Below are 19,387 nucleotides of genomic sequence, written 5' to 3'. Positions count from 1 at the left end.
CTTATTATTTTTCTAACCCGTTTTCATGAAAAATCATAATCTTGGTGGCTTCTTGTGCACATGATGTCATGAAGTCACACAATAGTAACCATGGCAACACTTGCTACAACTTGAAATTAACTTAAAACTCAAAAATAACCTCAGGGGCTCGTCTATATTTGCATAACCGCTAATACACTTACCAATATCTATGGCTTAGTACATAATACATAATACGTAAATTTAAGAATAAGTATCACATATTAATCCTAATATAATGGTCGTCTTCCTCCAGATCATCATACTACAAAGCAAAGAAATGTGCTCTGGAAAACTAATAAAGATTAATTTTATGGTTTTGTGGTTTCCTAGGTGGAACTATAACAAATGTTAATAAGGTTGTTAAAGGGACACGCCATCCATCATACACAGTTTAATGAATATGATAGGCAAATGATCTGTTTTAAATGTACTTGGTTCCCCCCTTTGAATCTACCATATGTATCTGTCCATTTCCCCACCACATACTATACTTGTATATATGCATGTAATAGTGCATATTATTACAATTCTCTGTGTGAACTGGTATGCTACAACTCCTGGGTCCCATAGTGCCTGGGTGCCATGTACCCACTTTAGAACTTCCCTGGCTGGGAAGCTGTTAGCAGGACAGGTGGTAGCACATTGCCCTCCTGAGCAAGGTGCCCTGATTTGCACTATATAATATAAGGCTCTGTCGACAATCTCCCTCTTATCCAGCATTGTAATTTGGCCTTTGCTTTAACAGCCCACTGGGTTAACACTGACAAGTGGGTTACATAAATGCTGGAGTGTAATAAAATTGCAAGGACTCTTTATTTGTCAAGAAATGATGTACTCAGAGAAGAGTATGCTACCAAACCGGAGAACTGCAGTGGTCCTACATTAACTTGTGTTAGAAAGTGAATACTGAAAAATTCTACAATGGTCTACAGTTTAAGAGAAGGAAAACAGACCATCGATTTTTTCACAATAAAATAATACTAGCTAATAATATAATAGACTTAGGCAGATAGACTAGATTTCACTTTCTAATATTGCCTCTAGACCCATGTTTTAAAAAATATTTGCTGGGTATGCTGATTAGTTATGTTCCCATCCATCTCTAGAGCTCCAAAGTGCCTGTAAATCAATACAAATTACACAAAACAACCTATGTATCTGCAGACCTAATAGCCAGGCAACCGAATCTATAATATTAAGAGAGCTATGCATTTGCCTTAGTATTAGTTTTGTCTCGTTGTATAGCCCTAATCTATTTAAACACACTGTATTTTCTGTCTTGAAAATAAAGTGCTGTACCTAGTGTGGCCCAGTAGGCGGCGCTGCATAACAAGTCATGTTATTTGAGACTTTTCTGTGGTCCGCAGTAGTAGAGGTACGTTAGACGGTGAATGAGGCTTTTAAAACCCCATGTTTAATTAAAATCAATATTCTGTAAACGATCTTATGACTAGTTACACGTCTGACATCACAGCACCATGAGTTCCACACGACTTAAACCAAAACAATCCAAAATAAATGCCTGTGGTGGGAGTAGGCTGACCAGTGCAATAGGGTACAGGATCCTTGTGGTGTGTTCTATTAACAATGTCACATATGGACAGCAGCAGGGCTAGCCTTTGAGACCTGTGCAACACCAGTCCACAACACCCCAAGAGGGTGCCTCCTCTGCCAGAGACGTTGGCTGGGGAGATCTGCGGCGGCAGGCAGGATCTTGTGCTCCCTGCACTATTGCAGAAGTCAGAACATCGGGAGTCCAGAGAGGCATTGGGGCCCCTCAACTTTAAAAGCTCCAGGGGGATGTTCAGGAGCTGGTTTGCTGGGGTGTGCCTTGTGAAAAGCACACATTTTGACGGGTGCATGGACATTTGTTTCCAAAGTTCTCTCTTTGGGACTCATCTCAGTTTGACCAGTGGTGATTATGAAACCGAGGTATTCTATTTTGGTGGTCTCAAAGGTAAATTTTTCAAGTTTTGCATACAGATGGTTCTCCTGCAAGCGTGAGAGAACTTGGGCCATATGTTTCATATGTTCTATTCACCATCGCTGTCAGACAAGGATATCATCGAGATAAATGATAACACAAGATTCTAATAAGTCTCGGAAGATGTCATGAAGAAAGTGTCGGAATGTGGCTTGGGCATTACAGAGACCGAATGGCAAGACCCTGTATTCAAAATGACCGGAACATGTACTGAAGGCCGTCTTCCATTCATCCCCCTTTCTCATCCTAACCAAATTATAGGCACCCAGTAAATTGATTTTACTATAAATCTGCGCCCCACGAAGTCTGTCCATTAATTCATGTACCAAAGGATACTTGTTCTTAGTAGTTATTTTATTAAGTTCTCGATAGTCCACACATGGTCTGACTCCACCATCTTTTTTATCCACGAAAAAGATACCAGCCCCAATAGGTTAGGTAGAGTGTCTTATAAACCCCTTGCATAGGTGATCTTCAATATAGTCCTTTAACACCCTGAGTTCGTGTTCGGACAGAGGAAATATCCCACCAAACGGGATAGCTGCACCTGGTAACAGATCAATTCAACAGTCTTAAGATCTGTGGGGTGCTAATTGTTCAGCCTCTTTTTTATTGAAGACCTTAGAGAAGGACTGGTATGGAACAGGTATATCTGGGGAATCGGGTAAAGGAGTGGAAACGCTAGAGGAAATGGTATGTGACAATTAGGAGAAGAAAATGCCACCACACCTATAGCCCTATCGATGTGGGGGTTGTGAAGACAAAGCCAGGGTAAACCCAAAATAACAGGAAACATAGGTTATTGTGCTAGGTTGAAACAAAGTTTCTCTCGATGTTCGGTCCCGACTGTGAGGGAGATGTGTATAGCCTCTTTGGTGACTGGTCCCGACTGTATGGAACTCCCATCCACTAGATGAACAGTTAACGGGTGCTTGTTAGGTTGCGTTGGAATGTCTAGTGTTTGGGCCAGAGAGAGATCCATGAAGCTTTCACTTGCTCCGGAATCAATGATAGCGTTATGATGTATCTTTTTTCCTTCCCACTGTATTGAGACAAGGAAAGAAAGGTGAGTAGTCAGACCTCAAAAAACACAACAGACGGAGGTGGAGATTGATTACCTATGGAGGCTAGCGCAGGGCAATCGTGTACTGCGTGACCCTGACCTCCAGAGTAGAGGCATAGATTACCGCTTCTCCGTCTCTCCTTTTCAGCAGTTGATAATGGACCATGAGCCATCCCAATTAGCATTGGTCCTTCGGTTGAATCAGGAATGGGAGCCAAAGTGGAAGGACTTACTGGACTGGAGCGAGGAGGATGGCCTGAAGCATTAGAGCGTTCTAGACGTCGCTCTCAAAATCGCCTGTCTATCTGGGTTATCAGTTGAATCAGACCTTCCAGAGTAACTGGTACGCCTACTCTTGCTAGTTCGTCCTTGAGGACTTCAGAAAGAGCCAGGCGGAATCGATTAACAAGAGCGGGTTCGTTCCATTGGGTCTCAACAGCCATTCCTCGAAACTCGGATATATATTCCTCGACGGGTCACCATCCTTGTCTGAGGGCTCTTAGGGTGGTCTCTGCTGTTGAGGTTCTGTGTGGATCCTCCTATAAGGTGTCTAATACTTGAATAAAGTCATCCCAGTTGTTAAATGACGGATGACTCACCTGTAAAAGGTGATGAGCCCAGGACATCGGTGCTCCTGTTAGTAGTGAGATGGCAGTCCTCACCTTAACAAAGTCTGTGGCATAAGTCCTGGGTTTTAGAACAAAAAGTAGCTCACAAGACGTGATGAAGGATCTGTACTTGGAACACTCTCCAGAGAAGTGTTGTACTTGAAGCTCAGGGGCTTGTACGGCTATGGCCTCCTCTATAGGTGGAGCGACATCTGGTATGGGAGCATGTAAATTAGCTGGAGGAACCGCTTGCAGGGCTTGAACTTGTGCCTGTAATGCCAGGGCTGCTATCTGGCTTGCTAAGTTAGCAGATGCAAAACCAGGGAATGGTACAACAGCAATGGTTTATTCTACTGAGCCGTAATAGACAAAAAGGCAGAAACAGTACCGTACAGCAATCCGGGGTCTGGGGTAAGATAGTATCAGCTAAGTCCGTAAGCAAGCCAAGGTCAAAGTCAAAGTCTATATAATTCAAAGACAAGTATCCAGCAATAAGGTATGAGAAATACAGGAAGGGACTTGAACAATCAATGGACTAGTGCTGGGGGTTTAAATAGTCTGCCAAATCCTGGCTCCTCCCCCAGATCTCAGAGACCCTCCTCCTCCAATAGCACATAGTTAGTGGTAACCTGTCCGTCACTGTTTGTCTCCGCCCCTGGTCTGTCCTCTTGCATCATAGGACCGCAGGACACACCCCCTGCCATAAGTCTCGCTCCAGTACTCGCCCTGCACGGTGGACGTCGCAGTAGAGACCGGGGGTGCGGCGTAGTTCGCGACCGTGTAGTTTTGATCGTGTGGTACGCAGACGGAGGTGCGGGGCCCCGCTGTGTCCCTGCCGGGTGAAGACGCTTGATGACGGCGGGGAGATGAGGTAGGTGTCAGGGTTCCACCCTGTTAGCCTGGACTCTGTATTTTGTTATAGGTGTCATATCTGTGGCAGCCTCTAGAGGCCGCCCGTCTGATCACAGCACTCTGTGGACTAACGACCTGACCAGCTGTATCTCCTTATATGGGTGCAGCTCTCCCCCTTAAGTACAGTCTGATTCCTCCATTCTGGGCCTTTGGAGTGTGGTGTGTCTGCCTGGCCCTGTTCTCCTGCTAACAGCGTTCTGTTTTGGATTAACCTGTTGTGACCCGGCTTGCTTCTGACTTAGTTCCTTGGTTCCTGTTTTGGCTCTTCCTCTGTCTGTTTTGACCTAGATTGTTCTGACTCTTCTCCTGGACATTGATTTTGTCCTTCTGGCCTTCTGGTTCTGACTACATCTTTCCTGTCTGAGAGTGTCCAGCCGTGTGTACAGCTGTGTGTACAGCCGTGTGCCCTGCCGTGTGTCCAGTGACCTGCCGTGCAATATCCTCCTTTTTTTCAAAGTCCAGCTACCCTAAAGGAACACACAATTTGTCATGGGGATACTTCATCAGCTGGGCTTTGTGATCAATACCTTAAAGTCAGAGCTGACTCCGAGCCAACGCTTATCAGTTTCTAATTTGTGTAAAAGAGTCAAAGGCGACCATGCTGCGTCTCCCAAAGGCCAAGATCATGGCTATAAAAAAGAAGATTCATACTGTCCTGTTCCAAAAAAGGGCTGTGCCAAGGGAGAGGCACCAACAGCTGCAAGATTTTTGAATTACAAAAAAGAAGAAGCTTGTAGATAATCTGAAACGGTCTTTTTTCAGCATAAAGCCACTTTCAGATTATTTACAAGATTCTATTCCACATTCTATTCTTACAGATAATTGGGAGTTACAAATATCTGCCTGAAATGGGCCTACTCCAAAAGGGGCTGGTGTCTAAGCTTAACCTGTCCTCAGCTCTGCATGCATGAGTCACTGAATCCCACGTCTCTATTCCCGCCTTTCTTTCACAAAACTGTATATATATATACTTTATAATGTATAAGTGTCAACTGAATGCTGGTAAGATTCAGCTAAATTTTAGCAGACAACAAACTCAAAATGCACAATCCATTCTATTTTCACGTACAGTACCATATATACAATTCCCAAAATAAAGTGCATTAGAGAAATGACGTAAAGTTAGCAAATTAAGGCTCTAGTTATGGTGTACAAGCTGCCTAGTCCATAGCAACGAGTGGCAAATATGTGGAATTGCAAGTAGAATCGAGACCGAACAGGGAGACTCGCCACAGAGGAGAGAGAGAGGGGCGCCGAGCGGGTACTGACAGCTTGGTAAGCGAAAACCACTCGGCGCCCCTTTCTCTCTCTTTCGCTTTTAAAAAAAAAGTGCCCCCTGGAGCGGTTGCCCCACTCGGCTCCATTGTCGGGCCGGCCCTGATATTACCCGACTTACACATCCATGCTCACACACACAAAAGTACACATCCATGCTCACACACACATCCATGCTCACACACACAAAAGTACACATCCATGCTCACACACACATCCATGCTCACACACACACAGATACACCTCCATGCTCACATATTCACACAATTACACATCCATGCAAACACATTACCACAATTATACATCCATGCTCACACACACACAAGTACACATCCATGCTCACACAGACACACACATATAGATAGATTCCACCTCCTGCAGGGTAAGTTCGAATCTCCCGCCAAACCGTTGTGACGTCACTTCCGGTGTCCAGGAATCGTGGCTATCATGAATGTGGCGTAATCTCCCTTCATACAGGCCTTCAGTTCGGGGGTTCGCCATGCGTGCGAGCATTGAAGCAGGACGCCTCTCCTGCGCGGCACTTCAGAGGACGGCGGTGGAAGTGGCTGTGCGGTGGAGGGGGGTCTCTCACTCTATCTCCAGAACATAAAGCGATTAATCAGTGTAATCAGTGGTAGGGGGGTCGCTGTGACATCGAAGTAAACAAATATCCTAACTTCCATTCAAGCATTTAAACACTGTCCGTGTAGCAGTGTTCACGCCAAGCACCATTACACTATGTGCTTGCAGAGGGGAGACCAGGCTGTAATCAGCCCTCATTTAGACTGTCTCGCGTCACAATGAGGTTACAGGTTACTTTGTATTGTAGGCAGCTGGAAGTCAGGAGCCACCAAAATCTGAGGTGTCAGTTATATGGACTTTGAATTCAATGGTGGTCTGACTCATGCAGGTGTCTGAAGTAAAGTGTAAAATTGGACCCTATAGCAGCACAATTCACTCAAAATGTAACAAATATATCATGATACAAGTTGTATTATTGCACCATTTGGTATGTGCTGCCAGGAACAGTGTTCACTAGAGATTAGACAGGGCCAGTAGTCTGTAGTGCCTGATCTGAAAACCCCTGTTTCTTGGTTCATCTGTTACCATTGGCGATACCATCAGAGCATTACACTGTTTGATGAAATATAACAAGAGAACTGAATAGCCAAGTGTGAATCCATGAATACATAAAGAATAACAACATTAAACAGTCCCCTGGTTATTGCCTAAGGCAAATGGCTCAATGCTGCTTATTACAAGACTATACTGCCGCTTCCATACTCTCAGCTATTGATGCTAACAGATGGACATGTTGTTACAAAGTGCCTTAGGCTGCACAATGCTGGTTTTAAGCAAATTAAACACATACATGATTTTTAGTCTAGCCTGTAATATGAGCAAACACAGCCTTTTGGCCCAGTGTTATGTTGTTAAAGTGATTCTCCTAAGTGCTATACTCTGCATGACCATTTTTTTCCGCTTACTTATAAAACTGGTCTGATGTTTAAGCACAACACTATTTGGGAAGTTGAGAAGGGAGGAGGTATCTTTGATAGTTCAGAAATGATTGCAATGGGTTTCACAAACAAAATAGAACTTCAGATTAACTCCTACAAGCAAAAGGCACTAAAATACAACCCTTCAAGTAACACCAAACCAAAATACCAAGCCCCCAATAAGACACGGACACCAAGTTCCAGTGGAAAATTATTAATACGTCCACAGCTTTATCGATCATTTACAAAAATCATTGTCATACAAAATATAATAATAACCCGGCATCACCCAACTCATGACAATGACCCCCAACAATAACTTAACCTTATCCAAAAGACATAACAATAAAGTGCCAATATTTTTCTTTTCCAACTCCTTAATAGGGGTATACCCAGATACCCCTCAACCTCCAGGATCTGAGCCACAGGCCAGTTCGGACCCTACCAAAGAGCAGAACTAGAATCCATGGCAGTGCTCAGTTATACTGATTTGTTTGGCTTGTTATTGATTATGCTGATATCCTCTATTATTGGCGTGTATTTGACTATCCTGATCACTGGGGTCCTCAACTTTGGCTTGTCTACTGATTATCCTGACCTCTGGTATCCGGCACCTTGGCATGTCGACTGGTTGTCATGGCTTCTGGTATCCTGCGTATTGACCTGGCTATTGATCTCTGGCTACCTGACCTCCCAATTCCACTGGCTTGCACACCCTCATATGATTTGTGCTTGTGACTACCAGCTAGAGTTCTGTTCCACCACCAGATCTCTAGACTGCGTATCACCTTAAAGTGTGGTTCTTCCTGCATCTGCTTTCCACCTACTGGTATGTGAGTACACTCATGACATTGGATCTGACGAGCTTGTGAATAAAACATGATGACTACACATCTGGTTTAATTCCCTGCAATTGATGCTCCCTTACGAATTTGCCCACATCCGAGCAGAACCAGGGCATAGTCCAATTGTAAGGAATGGAGCTATCCCTATTTTCCCATTTAAGTTGCCTCCACAGGGGTAGTAGGAAGAAGTGGGACATGGAGTTAGAAGAGCCTGCACACAAATTTACATACAAAGAATGTCCTCCTTTGCATGTCAGGCACTCTTTAGCTTCCATTGCAAGGATCCTTGTGCATCACTGTGCGCTTTACTCTATGCATTCTGGAGCCCCAGATGAAGTGTAATACTGCCTTGTTGATGGCTCAGTGGATGGTGACAAACAAGGCCCAGGCCTAAGCTACATACTGCTGAAAGGAAAGAACTTTGTTGTGTAGAACCAGCACTTTCCCTTCAATGACAAGATCTCTGAAGCTCCACACACCAAAATTTCTGTATTACTTCAGTGAGTCTCTCCTCCCAGCTCTTCAGGCCCACACTGTCTCTGCTGGACCAGAATCTTTAGGAAGTTGGTCTTGATGAGAAACAGGAGCGGGTCAGAAATTTCATTGGCCAAACAGCATGGTCTCCAACTTTCCACAGTTGACCTTTGCACTCGAAGCCCTGCTGAAGTCCTCACATGGCTTGACGAGCGATCTCACCGACTGGTGGTCTGCGAAGTAGATTGTCACGTTGTCCAAGTAAGTGAGCACTTTTCCTCTTTCTTGTCTCTAGCGGAGACAGTGATCTCTTCTGATCTCTGAGTTCAGTCTGATGCATTCAGCGAAGAGCTTTATACAACAGGCAAAAAAGAAGAAATGAAAGAGGGCAGCCTTGTCAGATCCCAGAGAATACCAAGAAGGGGCCAGTCTTCCAGCTGTTCACCAGTACCAAGGTATATCAGGTTAACATAGGAACAGAACATCTCCACTAGACCTAACTTCTGCAGTACCTTATTCCTAAGCAGATGAGACAGTTGATCAAATGCCTTCTGTTGATCCAAGGTGATCAGAGTGGGCACAGACTTGATGGTCCCTGATGTAGTAGATCGTGTCTATAATAAGGGCCAGGCCAGGGACAGGTAGGAAGAATGCAGTAGCCGTATTTATTGAGGGTTATCACCAAGTACATGTCCCTGTTAAATTTCACTCAGTCTGGTAGCAAAATCAATGCTCCAAATTAACTAAGATAATCAATAATTAACAATGTCAGGGCAACGAGATCATATGGCTATGTCATTGTTAAATTAGCTACAGATTTAAGAGGAAATTGTTAAGAAACCCACTGTTAATTTGAACTTGATAGAAAATTCCATAGATGAAATTAACTTCTGTTTTTACTCATCTCCAAAAGTCTCCCTGCTGCATCAACAGAGTACCGTATTTGCTCGATTATAAGACGAGGTTTTTTTCAGAGCAAATGCTCTGAAAAATACCCCTTGTCTTATAATCGGGGTCGTCTTCTAATCAGACCTCAAATAGAGGTCTGATTAGGAGACTAAGATCCAGATCCCCCGCACCGCTGCAGGGGACCTGGATCCTCCTGTCGTCGCCCCCCCCACTTACCGGTGCTTCCGGAGGTGAAGTTGGCAGCGGGGGTTTGTATACGTCCGTCGCAAATACCTTCCCCGACTGTCAGAGATCAGAGTTCCAGAGTTCCTGATATCTGACAGCCGGGGAAGGTATTTGCGACGGACGCATACAAACCCCCGCTGCCAACTCCACCTCCTTCCGGCTGCCGCGGAATGAGACGTCAACCCGCTGCCCCGGCAATACAGCAGGAAATTGGAAGCACCGGTAAGTGTGTGTGTGTGTGTGTGTGTGTGTGTGTGTGTGTGTGTGTGTGTGTGTGTGTGTGTGTGTAGGGCATTTCTGGAATGCCTTACACCCCTATATGCCACTCTGGCACTTAGGGGGCTAAAAGGCATATTATGGGGCAGAGTGGCATATAGGGAGGTATAAGGCATTTCAGGAGGCAGAGTGGCGTTAAGGGGGCATTTAATAGTGCACTCTGCCTCCTGAAATGCCTTATACCTCCCTATATGCCACTCTGCCCCATAATATGCCTTTTAACCCCCTAAATGCCAGAGTGGCATATAGGGGTATAAGGCATTTCTGGAGGCAGAGTGCTCTATATAATGCCTTTTAACTCCCTTAATGCCACTCTGCCTCCTGGAATGCCTTATACCTCCCTATATGCCACTCTGCCCCATAATATGCATTTTAACCCCCTAAATGCCAGAATGGGATATAGGGGTATAAGGCATTTCTGGAGGCAGAGTGGCACATAGGGGGTCAAAAGGCATACCATGGGGCACAGTGGCATATAGAGGGTTAAAAGGCATATCATGGGCCACAGTGCCATATTGGTGTGGCAAGCCTGGGGGCAGATGTGCGTAACAGGGGGACAGGTTGGAAAATACAAGAAATAAAAACAAAAAAAATATATTTTTCTCAATCATAGCTTTTATTAAAAAAAATAGTTTACATGAATTAACATTTACTGGTAAAACTTTTTTCCTTTAGGGTCGTCTTATATTCAGGCTTTTTCTTTTTTTCCTAAGTTAATATTCAGATTTTGGGGGGTCGTCTTATAATCAGGGTCGTCTTATAATCGAGCAAATACGGTATTTTACATGCCATATCATTTTGCTAGTGCCACCAACTGACTAGTATCCACTTGGCCAATTTGATTACAAGTCAACACCAAATATTTGTCTGAAAACAACTAATATACATATTGATTCAAGTGTGTTTTACAAAATACCTGAGCTTAAAAAAGGAAAAATAAACTCAAAATCAATTATATTATCTTTATTCCATTTATATTTAGTTTTTGAATGCAGGCACTACATAGTGCTTAATTTTTTAAATATTTTTTTTGCTGGACCACGAGGGGTTAATTTTTGTGTGTAATTTTTAATTTATATGGGGTGCTTAGTGTGGCGAAGGTTAGTTAGTGGAGAAGTAATTAGATTGTACTAGCTATGTATATTCCAAATACCGTAAAACTATAAAAATATTTTTTTTTAACCCATTGTTTTTTAAAACCTAAAAAATAAATATAGTTTTCACAAAAGCCCTACTTGTCACCGATAAATATATTTTGTGTGTGTAGGCTAAATGAGAAATAGGGAAATAATGGTTGAAGAAAGTCATGGAAAAGAGCATTTAAGATACTCTGGTCATTAAGAGGTTAATAGAAATTACACAATATTTACTAGCACAAAAATTGTACACAAACATACATTCTTTGCAATTCTTCTTAGGATTTCTTGTGCAGGATAGGTGGCACTGCTGCTAAAATTTCCCAATTTATGTTCAGCAACATACCCAAATACCCAAATACAGTAAGCACCTGCGTTCATTTTTATGTTTTAGAGAGCCATATCCCTCTCTTTACATCCTACAATAGTTTCAATTTTGGGGGGTAGTGAACATTTTATTAATATGTTTTTAGTGGTAGGAATATGAGGTATAATTTTAAAATTTCTTTTTTGTTTCTGATATTTTTAAATATTAATTTTATTATTTTACAGTCTTTGCAAAACCGGCATGACTATCACTGTCGGTTTAGGCTTCTGCACACCAGCCATCATTGACATCACAATCACCTCTTGATTTTAACCATCAGATTACATGACAAAAAACATCAGGGTTAATGTCCCCTGTTCTCTACCAGTTAAATGTCAAGTAATAATGTATTTTAGAAGGCGTATTGATCATTCTAGGCATTGAAATGCGGTGTTAGGATTAGAATACTCCAAAATCTCAAAACCAAAATGTCATAGTCCATGGAGATAAAAAAAAAAAATTGGTTTTGCCTAAAATAGACATAGACCAAATATAGTTAGAGTATCCATGAAAAAAAGGGATGAAATGCAATTTATGTGTTATAGTATAGGTAGTGTTAATCCCTACTATGCCAAGGCACAGGTTGTGATGCATAGAAAATAGTCCTTACAGATTGTGTTTGGTCAGTCCTTTTTTTTATTACATTCCAAAGATTATATGAGTGTGAAGAAGACATAATGCACCAATTAAGTCAGGTGATCCAATTGTACAGTGCTATGGAATTTGATGGCCCTATATAAATAAATAAGTAAGAGTAATAATAAAAATCTGTGTGTTTTAAGGGATTCCCTCTTCCTGCATGTGAGCATGCTCACTGGTGCTGTTATATTTGTAAATCCCTACTGTTGGATTCAAGATAGTTATGAAAGTATCTATTTAGCAAATGGTGAGATGGTTTGTGCCGAGAATTAGCATCTACCAAAGTGTCTTACAGCCTCAGCAGTGTTTGATTGGTAGACCTTAGTGCCCCCAAAGCATCTTGGTGAATGAATAGGCCCACCGAGGCTGGCACAAACTACATATGTAGCCAAGGACAAGTGGCGTCTCCAGCTTTCATATTTAGGGGGGGGGCACATGGGGGGACAGGGACAGGGAAGTAGGGGGCGCAATTATAAAACGCTACATATACACTATATATATATATATATATATATATATATATATATATATATATATATATGCGTTAGACATCCATTTTTAACTACATGCAGGGCCGGACTGGGACTGAAAAGCAGCCCTGGAAAAATTTGGAGACCAGCCCCATATAGTTTATCTCACGGTGAAGCTCTTATACCCACACGCACCCCTTATACACACCCGAGTCACACTATGTGCCATTCTTTTTATCTCATTATTTGTATTAAAATGCCAGAAAGCAAAAGTGTTAAAAGGCCCTAATAAATGAAATACATTACACATAATGGGATCAAAACATTTACTACTGCGAACATTTTTAGATGAAAGAGTTCCATTTTATTCAGTGGAACAAAACAGTGATCACATTATTCTTTACGATATTCTGGTAAGAAACTTTTATTTCTTTATTAATTCATGTAGACTATTTTTTTCCATATTTAATAAAAGCTATGATTGAGACATGTAGGGGGTTAAAAGGCATATCATGGGACAGAGTGGCATTTAGTGGGTATAAGGCATTCATGGAGGCAGAGTGGCATGAAGGGGGTTAAAAGGCATATCATGGGGCACTCTGCCTCCAGAAAAGCCTTATGCCCCCTATATGCCACTCTGCCTCCCTGATATGCTTTATACCCTCCTATATGCCACTCTGCCCCATAATATGCCTTTTTATCCCCTATATGCCACTCTGCCTCCAGAAATGCCTTTTACTCCCTATGTCACTCTGCCTCCAGAAATGCCTTATACCCCCATATGCCACTCTGCCTCCCTGATATGCCTCAACCCTCCTATATGCCCCTCTGCCCCGTGATATGCCTTTTAACCCCCTTTTTGCCACTCCACCTCCAGATATGCCTTTTGACCCCCTATATGTCACTCTGCATCCAGAAATGCCTTATACCCTATATGCCACTCTGTCCCATGATATGCCTTCTAACCTCCTATATGCCACTCTGCCATATAGGGGGTTAAAAGGCATATCATGGGACAGAGTGGCATATAGGGGGGTATAAGGCATTTTGGAGGCAGAGTGGCATAAAGGGGGTTAAAAGGCATATCATGGGGCACTCTGCCTACAGAAAAGCCTTATGCCCCCTATATGCCCCTCTGCCTCCCCAATATGCTTTATACCCTCCTATATGCCCCTCTGCCCCATGACATCCCTTTTAACTCCCTATATGCCACTCTGCCATATAGGAGGTTAAAAGGCATATCATGGGACATTTTTGTTTACTTTATATGGCAAGCCGATCCAGCTTGCTATATTAAATAAAAAATAATATATGCCACTCTGTCCCATGATATGCCTTCTAACCCCCTATATGCCACTCTGCCATATAGGGGGTTAAAAGGCATATCATGGGACAGAGTGGCATATAGGGGGTATAAGGCATTTCTGGAGGCAGAGTGGCATGAAGGGGGTTAAAAGGCATATCATGGGGCACTCTGCCTCCAGAAAAGCCTTATGCCCCCTATATGCCACTCTGCCTCCCCGATATGCTTTATACCCTCCTATATGCTCCTCTGCCCCATGATATACCTTTTAACCCCCTTTATGCCACTCTGCCTCCAGATATGCCTTTTGACCCCCTATGTCACTCTGCATCCAGAAATGCCTTATACCCCTATATGCAACTCTGGCATATAGGGGGGTTAAAAGGCATATCATGGGACAGAGTGGCATATAGGGGGGTATAAGGCATTTCTGAGGCAGAGTGGCATATAGAGGGACACACTTACATACACACACATGCCGATTTTTTTTGTTCTTAACAAATACAAAAAACATACAGTACAAAAAATACATCATTTTACTCACCTTCTACTTCTCTTGACTTCTTGGCAGCTGCACACTGTTCTCCTCTATGCTGACAGCCAGGATGCCACTGACCTGACATCCGGTGCTGCAGCAGTCTGAGCGCGAGGGGGCAGAGCTTCCACCTCACGCTGCTCCCATCACTATGCAGCCATCAGGCTGCTGGGAATGTAATCTAAACGGCCGGTGCGTGCTGATGCCCCCGGCCGGAGCTACTTTAACACTTTTTTTTTATTTATATGGTAAGCTGGATCGGCTCGCCATATAAAGTAAAAAAAAAAGTATTAAAGCAGAGGCGGCCGGCGGCATCAGCACGCATCGGCCGTTCAGATTACATTCCCAGCAATCTGATGGCCGCATAGTGATGGGAGCAGCGTGAGGGGTGAAAGGTCAGTGCGAGGGGGCGGAGCTTTCACCCCTCACACTGCTCCCATCACTAGACGGCCATCGCACACGGCTGCTGGGTGCTGATGCCGGCCGGCCGCATCAGCACCCAGCGGCCGCTTTGATTAGATTTCGGGCAGCCTGGGGGGCAGCTCAGCGGCTGTCTTCATGGCCGCCCAGCCCCCGGACCTTCCGGCCCTCCGGGAAATTTCCCGGTATCCCGGTGGGCCAGTCCGGCCCTGACTACATGATATGTATTTATCTCTTTGAAGGAAAGACCTTGATTGAAATGTGATTTCAAAATAACAGCTTAACTGGCAGTTATTTTTCATTCTTTAATATTAGACCCTACTGCTAATATATACTAATATTAGACCCTGCTGCTAAGATCTATATAAATATTAGATAAATAATGGACCCTACCCAAGCATTTGCTTGGGCCCCGTTCCACGCTCCCTAGCATGCAATCACTCCCTCCGCTACAACACCAAAAAAATATATATTTGCCACACCGACTGCAGATCAGGGGAAGACTGTGAGAGTCAGTAGTCTTCCCTCCTTCTGACTGCACCATGATATTGAGAGGTCCCTTTGTCCCCTCATTCACTTAAACATACCTCTATTTTACTTTTAAACAACACATGGAAACAGCACATGCAACTGAACAAGACACAAAAACCCTGTATTTGCAGATATACATAAATAATGTATGGAAACATAGCATTGCAGGTATAGATCAACTGGGAATCACATGTAAACTCAGCAGTGAAGGTATAGATCAAATAAACAACATATGGCAACAGCACTCCAGGTGTTGATCAACTGAATATGACATACAAATCCTGTATTTGCAGGTAAACATAAATAATGTATGGAAACATAGCATAGCAGATAAAGATTGACAGAACAACACACTGAAATCCACACTGCCCCATTGTCCTCAAACAGCCGAGTGTATGCCATCTTTGTCCCATAAATACGCTACCTGTACCATCTTGGTCCCCAATGCTTAAACACCCTGCTTATACCATCTTTGCCTTTTTGACAAATCAATTATACACCTATGATTCCCACAAACACTTTTACAGTCACTCACTAATTCACTTTCATTCACACAATCATTTATTCTTTCACTCTTTCACACAAATTATTTACACTTATTCATTAATGCATTCTCACAAATTCATTACTTCTCTCACTCATTTACACAATTCATCCACACATTAATTTATTCTCTCACTCATTGACACAATGCATCCACACATCAATTCATTCACTCTCTCTCATTCTGACTCTTTATTTCAATATTCTTGCTAACCTCCTTTCTCACTATCTACCCCCTCTCCCTCCCTTCTCCCGATCTACCCCCTCTCCCTCCCTTCTGCCGTATCTACCCCTTCTCCCACCCTTCTGCCCTATCTATCCATTCTCACTCCCTTCTGCCCTATCTTCCCCTTCTCACTCCCTTCTGCCCTGTCTACCCCTTCTCACTCCCTTCTGCCCTATCTACCCCATCCCCTCCCTTCTGCCCTATCTACCCTATCTCCCTCCCTTCTGTCCTATGTTCCCTTTTGCACTCCCTTCTTACCCCCTTCTGCCCTGTCTACCCCTTCCCCCTCCCTTCACCCAATCTACCCATTCTCCCTCCCTTCTGCCCTATCTACCCCTTCTGCCCTATCTACACCCTTCTCCCTATCTACTCCCTTCTGCCTATCTACCCCTTCCTCACTATCTACCCCCCTTCTCCCTTCCTTCACCCTAGCTACCCTTTCTCACTCCCTTCTGCCCTATCTACCCCTTCTCACTCCCTTCTGCCCCATCTTTCCCTTCTCACTCCCTTCTCTATATCTACTCCCTTCTCCCTATCTACCCCTTCCTCACTATCTACCCTCGCCCCCGTCTCCCTATCTGCCTTCTCCCCCATCTCCCTATCTACCCCCCTTGTCTCCCTATCCACCCTCTACCCCCGTCTCCCTATCTACCCCCTCCCCCATCTCCCTATCTACCCCCGTCTCCCTATCTACCCTTTCCCCTGTTTGATGTTCACTTACCTTGTAGAAGTCCTGCGGTGGGATCGCGAGTGAGAGGCGCCGAGCGGTTGCTGAAAACGTACTCTGAGCAACCGCTCAGCGCCTCTCTCTCTCCACTCCGGCAGTGAAAAAAAAAATTATGCTTACGCAGGGGTGCTGTCTCCCTCTGCATTGCGCGCAGTCTGTTTCTTGACCTGCCCAGGGGAACAGGAACGGAGCGGAGTCACGTGAGGTGATGCACACTCACGTGACTCCGCTGGGTTCCTGCGTCCCCTCAACGGAGCAAAAGAGATGCTGCTGAGCAACACAGAGGGAAGCCGCAGGGCCCTTGCGGATGATTATTTTCTGTGGGTGGGTTTTTTTTTTTTCCGGCATTTTGCCAAATTAACCCTGTATGCATTATAAAGCTAAAAGGCCACACGGCCATAAAGACCGTGTGGCCCACGGACACATAGATTTCTGATGAAGTGGCCCACTGCAGAAAAAACTTTGACTCTGTGGTAGAAGGCAGTAACAGTTCTTCAAGTAACAGTTCTTCAAGGTAAGCTTTGACCATAGCTGCTGCTCTGTTGGAACTAGTGTTACTGCTCTGCTTGGGTGCAAGCTTGGGCATTCAGAGGGGGCAAGCGGGGGCACTTGCCACCCCTTCAAAATCCAAAGATGCACACTTGAGCACTGCCATTAATTTGTGTTTGGTTGGGAACCCTCGTCATAATTTTTGTTTTCTATGTACAAGTTCGAATCCACAAGTCTAATATTCAGTGCGCTATTTAGTCCCATCCAAATTATGCTTACAGAGCGGAATGTAATGTACAGCAAATGCTGCCTAATGTCCAAATTACTGCAGATATCCTAGTGTTGCTAAATAAACACCTAACAAAGGGGTTCTTGCCTACCTATCCCTGCTCCCCCACCAGTCCTTCCTGGTTTTACACTACTTTCATGCATAGAAGTAAATAAAATATTTGATATCCAGGTATCACTGACATAATTGTGAGAGGTTGACCTCATTAAGCGCTCAGCAGTACTGGGTATTGAATGACAAGCCACTAAGGGAGTGTAGAGCTCTACAGACAATCTGAATTTCTAATATCGTTCTCCCCATAGATCAATGCCAGTCTTCATGTAGCAATCGGAAATTGCCAGTAGCTTAGCAAAGTCTGAGCTGGCCCACACCCTGAGCAGGACAAAAGCAGGTAATTTCCGGGAGCTATTTTAAGATAGAATGAGTTGCAGATGTGTGTGTGGGGGGTCAGACCATAGAGGGACAGTCCCCTCCTCACAGCCTTATCTTTATTTATAGCAAAACCGCATGAAGCCCTCTACATTTTTCTTGGTTGCTTAGCTATCCACAAAGAAAATGGTATTTTTGTTACTAAAGAATAAAAAAGAATGATTTTAAGGTTTTAATGGCTGGAACACAATACATGATAAATCCTTTCTGGGTCATAGCTGTTAGCATAACTGGCACACAAACAGTTAAAGATGATCGCCAGTATGCACACAATTTTGGTTAGGATATGTCTCCTAAAATCTGTAAAGCGAGTCACATAGGGTAGGATGCAGAGCTATTAAACTCACATTCTGGCAGGTTGCGCCACCCTGTGCACAAAAAGCAAGCACTTACGCTTGCTTAATTAATGTTACAGTTATAAAAGGAAAGAAATTAAGAATTATCATCCTCTCTTGGTGATGTGTCACTTGTAACTGTACCCTTTTTTCCCAGGAGGTGCAAGTGATTCAGACAACAGGAGCTAATATAATTAGTGCATTGTCGTAGCAGCAATATTTTTCTATGTTGGTTGAAAAACATCCAGTAAATGCACATGTGCTTAGCTGAAAAAGAAAAAGAAGCTCCAGTATTTAATTATTTTGATCTCTGTAACTAGCCTGTGATGGTGGACAATTACTGTAAAAGAGATCTGTGCAGCTTCCCCTCACAGATTCCTTGCTTGCATGCTCATCAATCTATTCACCAATTTCAGTCACCAATTATAGATTCAATGCAGACCAGGGCCGTAGCTTCCATGGGGCAAGAGGTGCAGCTGCCCATGGCGCTGAAAGATGAGGGGCAGACTTGAGCTGCCTGGTGGCAACGACTGTGTACCCCCTTCTGCCTTAAGAAGCAGATGTGATGTCAGCACAGGGTGGACAGATATTACTTCAGCATAGGATTGAAGACCCTGCTCTAGGCACCAATAGTTACAACATGCTGTAGAAGGTGACATCAAACTATAGTTCCCTTTAGGGCTGCATGTAACGATTATTTTAATAATCGATTAGTTGGCTGATTATTTTTTCGATTAATCGGATAAAAAATGCAATTTTTTTAATTTAAAATAATGTAATAAAGCCCCAGCGGAAGTGAAGGGGAGTAACGGAGGCTGTCTGTGCACATCGTGCAGACCCCCACCAGCTGACAGAAA

This window comes from Spea bombifrons, chromosome 1, assembly GCF_027358695.1.
Source record: "Spea bombifrons isolate aSpeBom1 chromosome 1, aSpeBom1.2.pri, whole genome shotgun sequence".
Lineage (NCBI taxonomy): Eukaryota > Metazoa > Chordata > Amphibia > Anura > Pelobatidae > Spea > Spea bombifrons.
Note: the sequence above shows the minus strand (reverse complement) of the source record.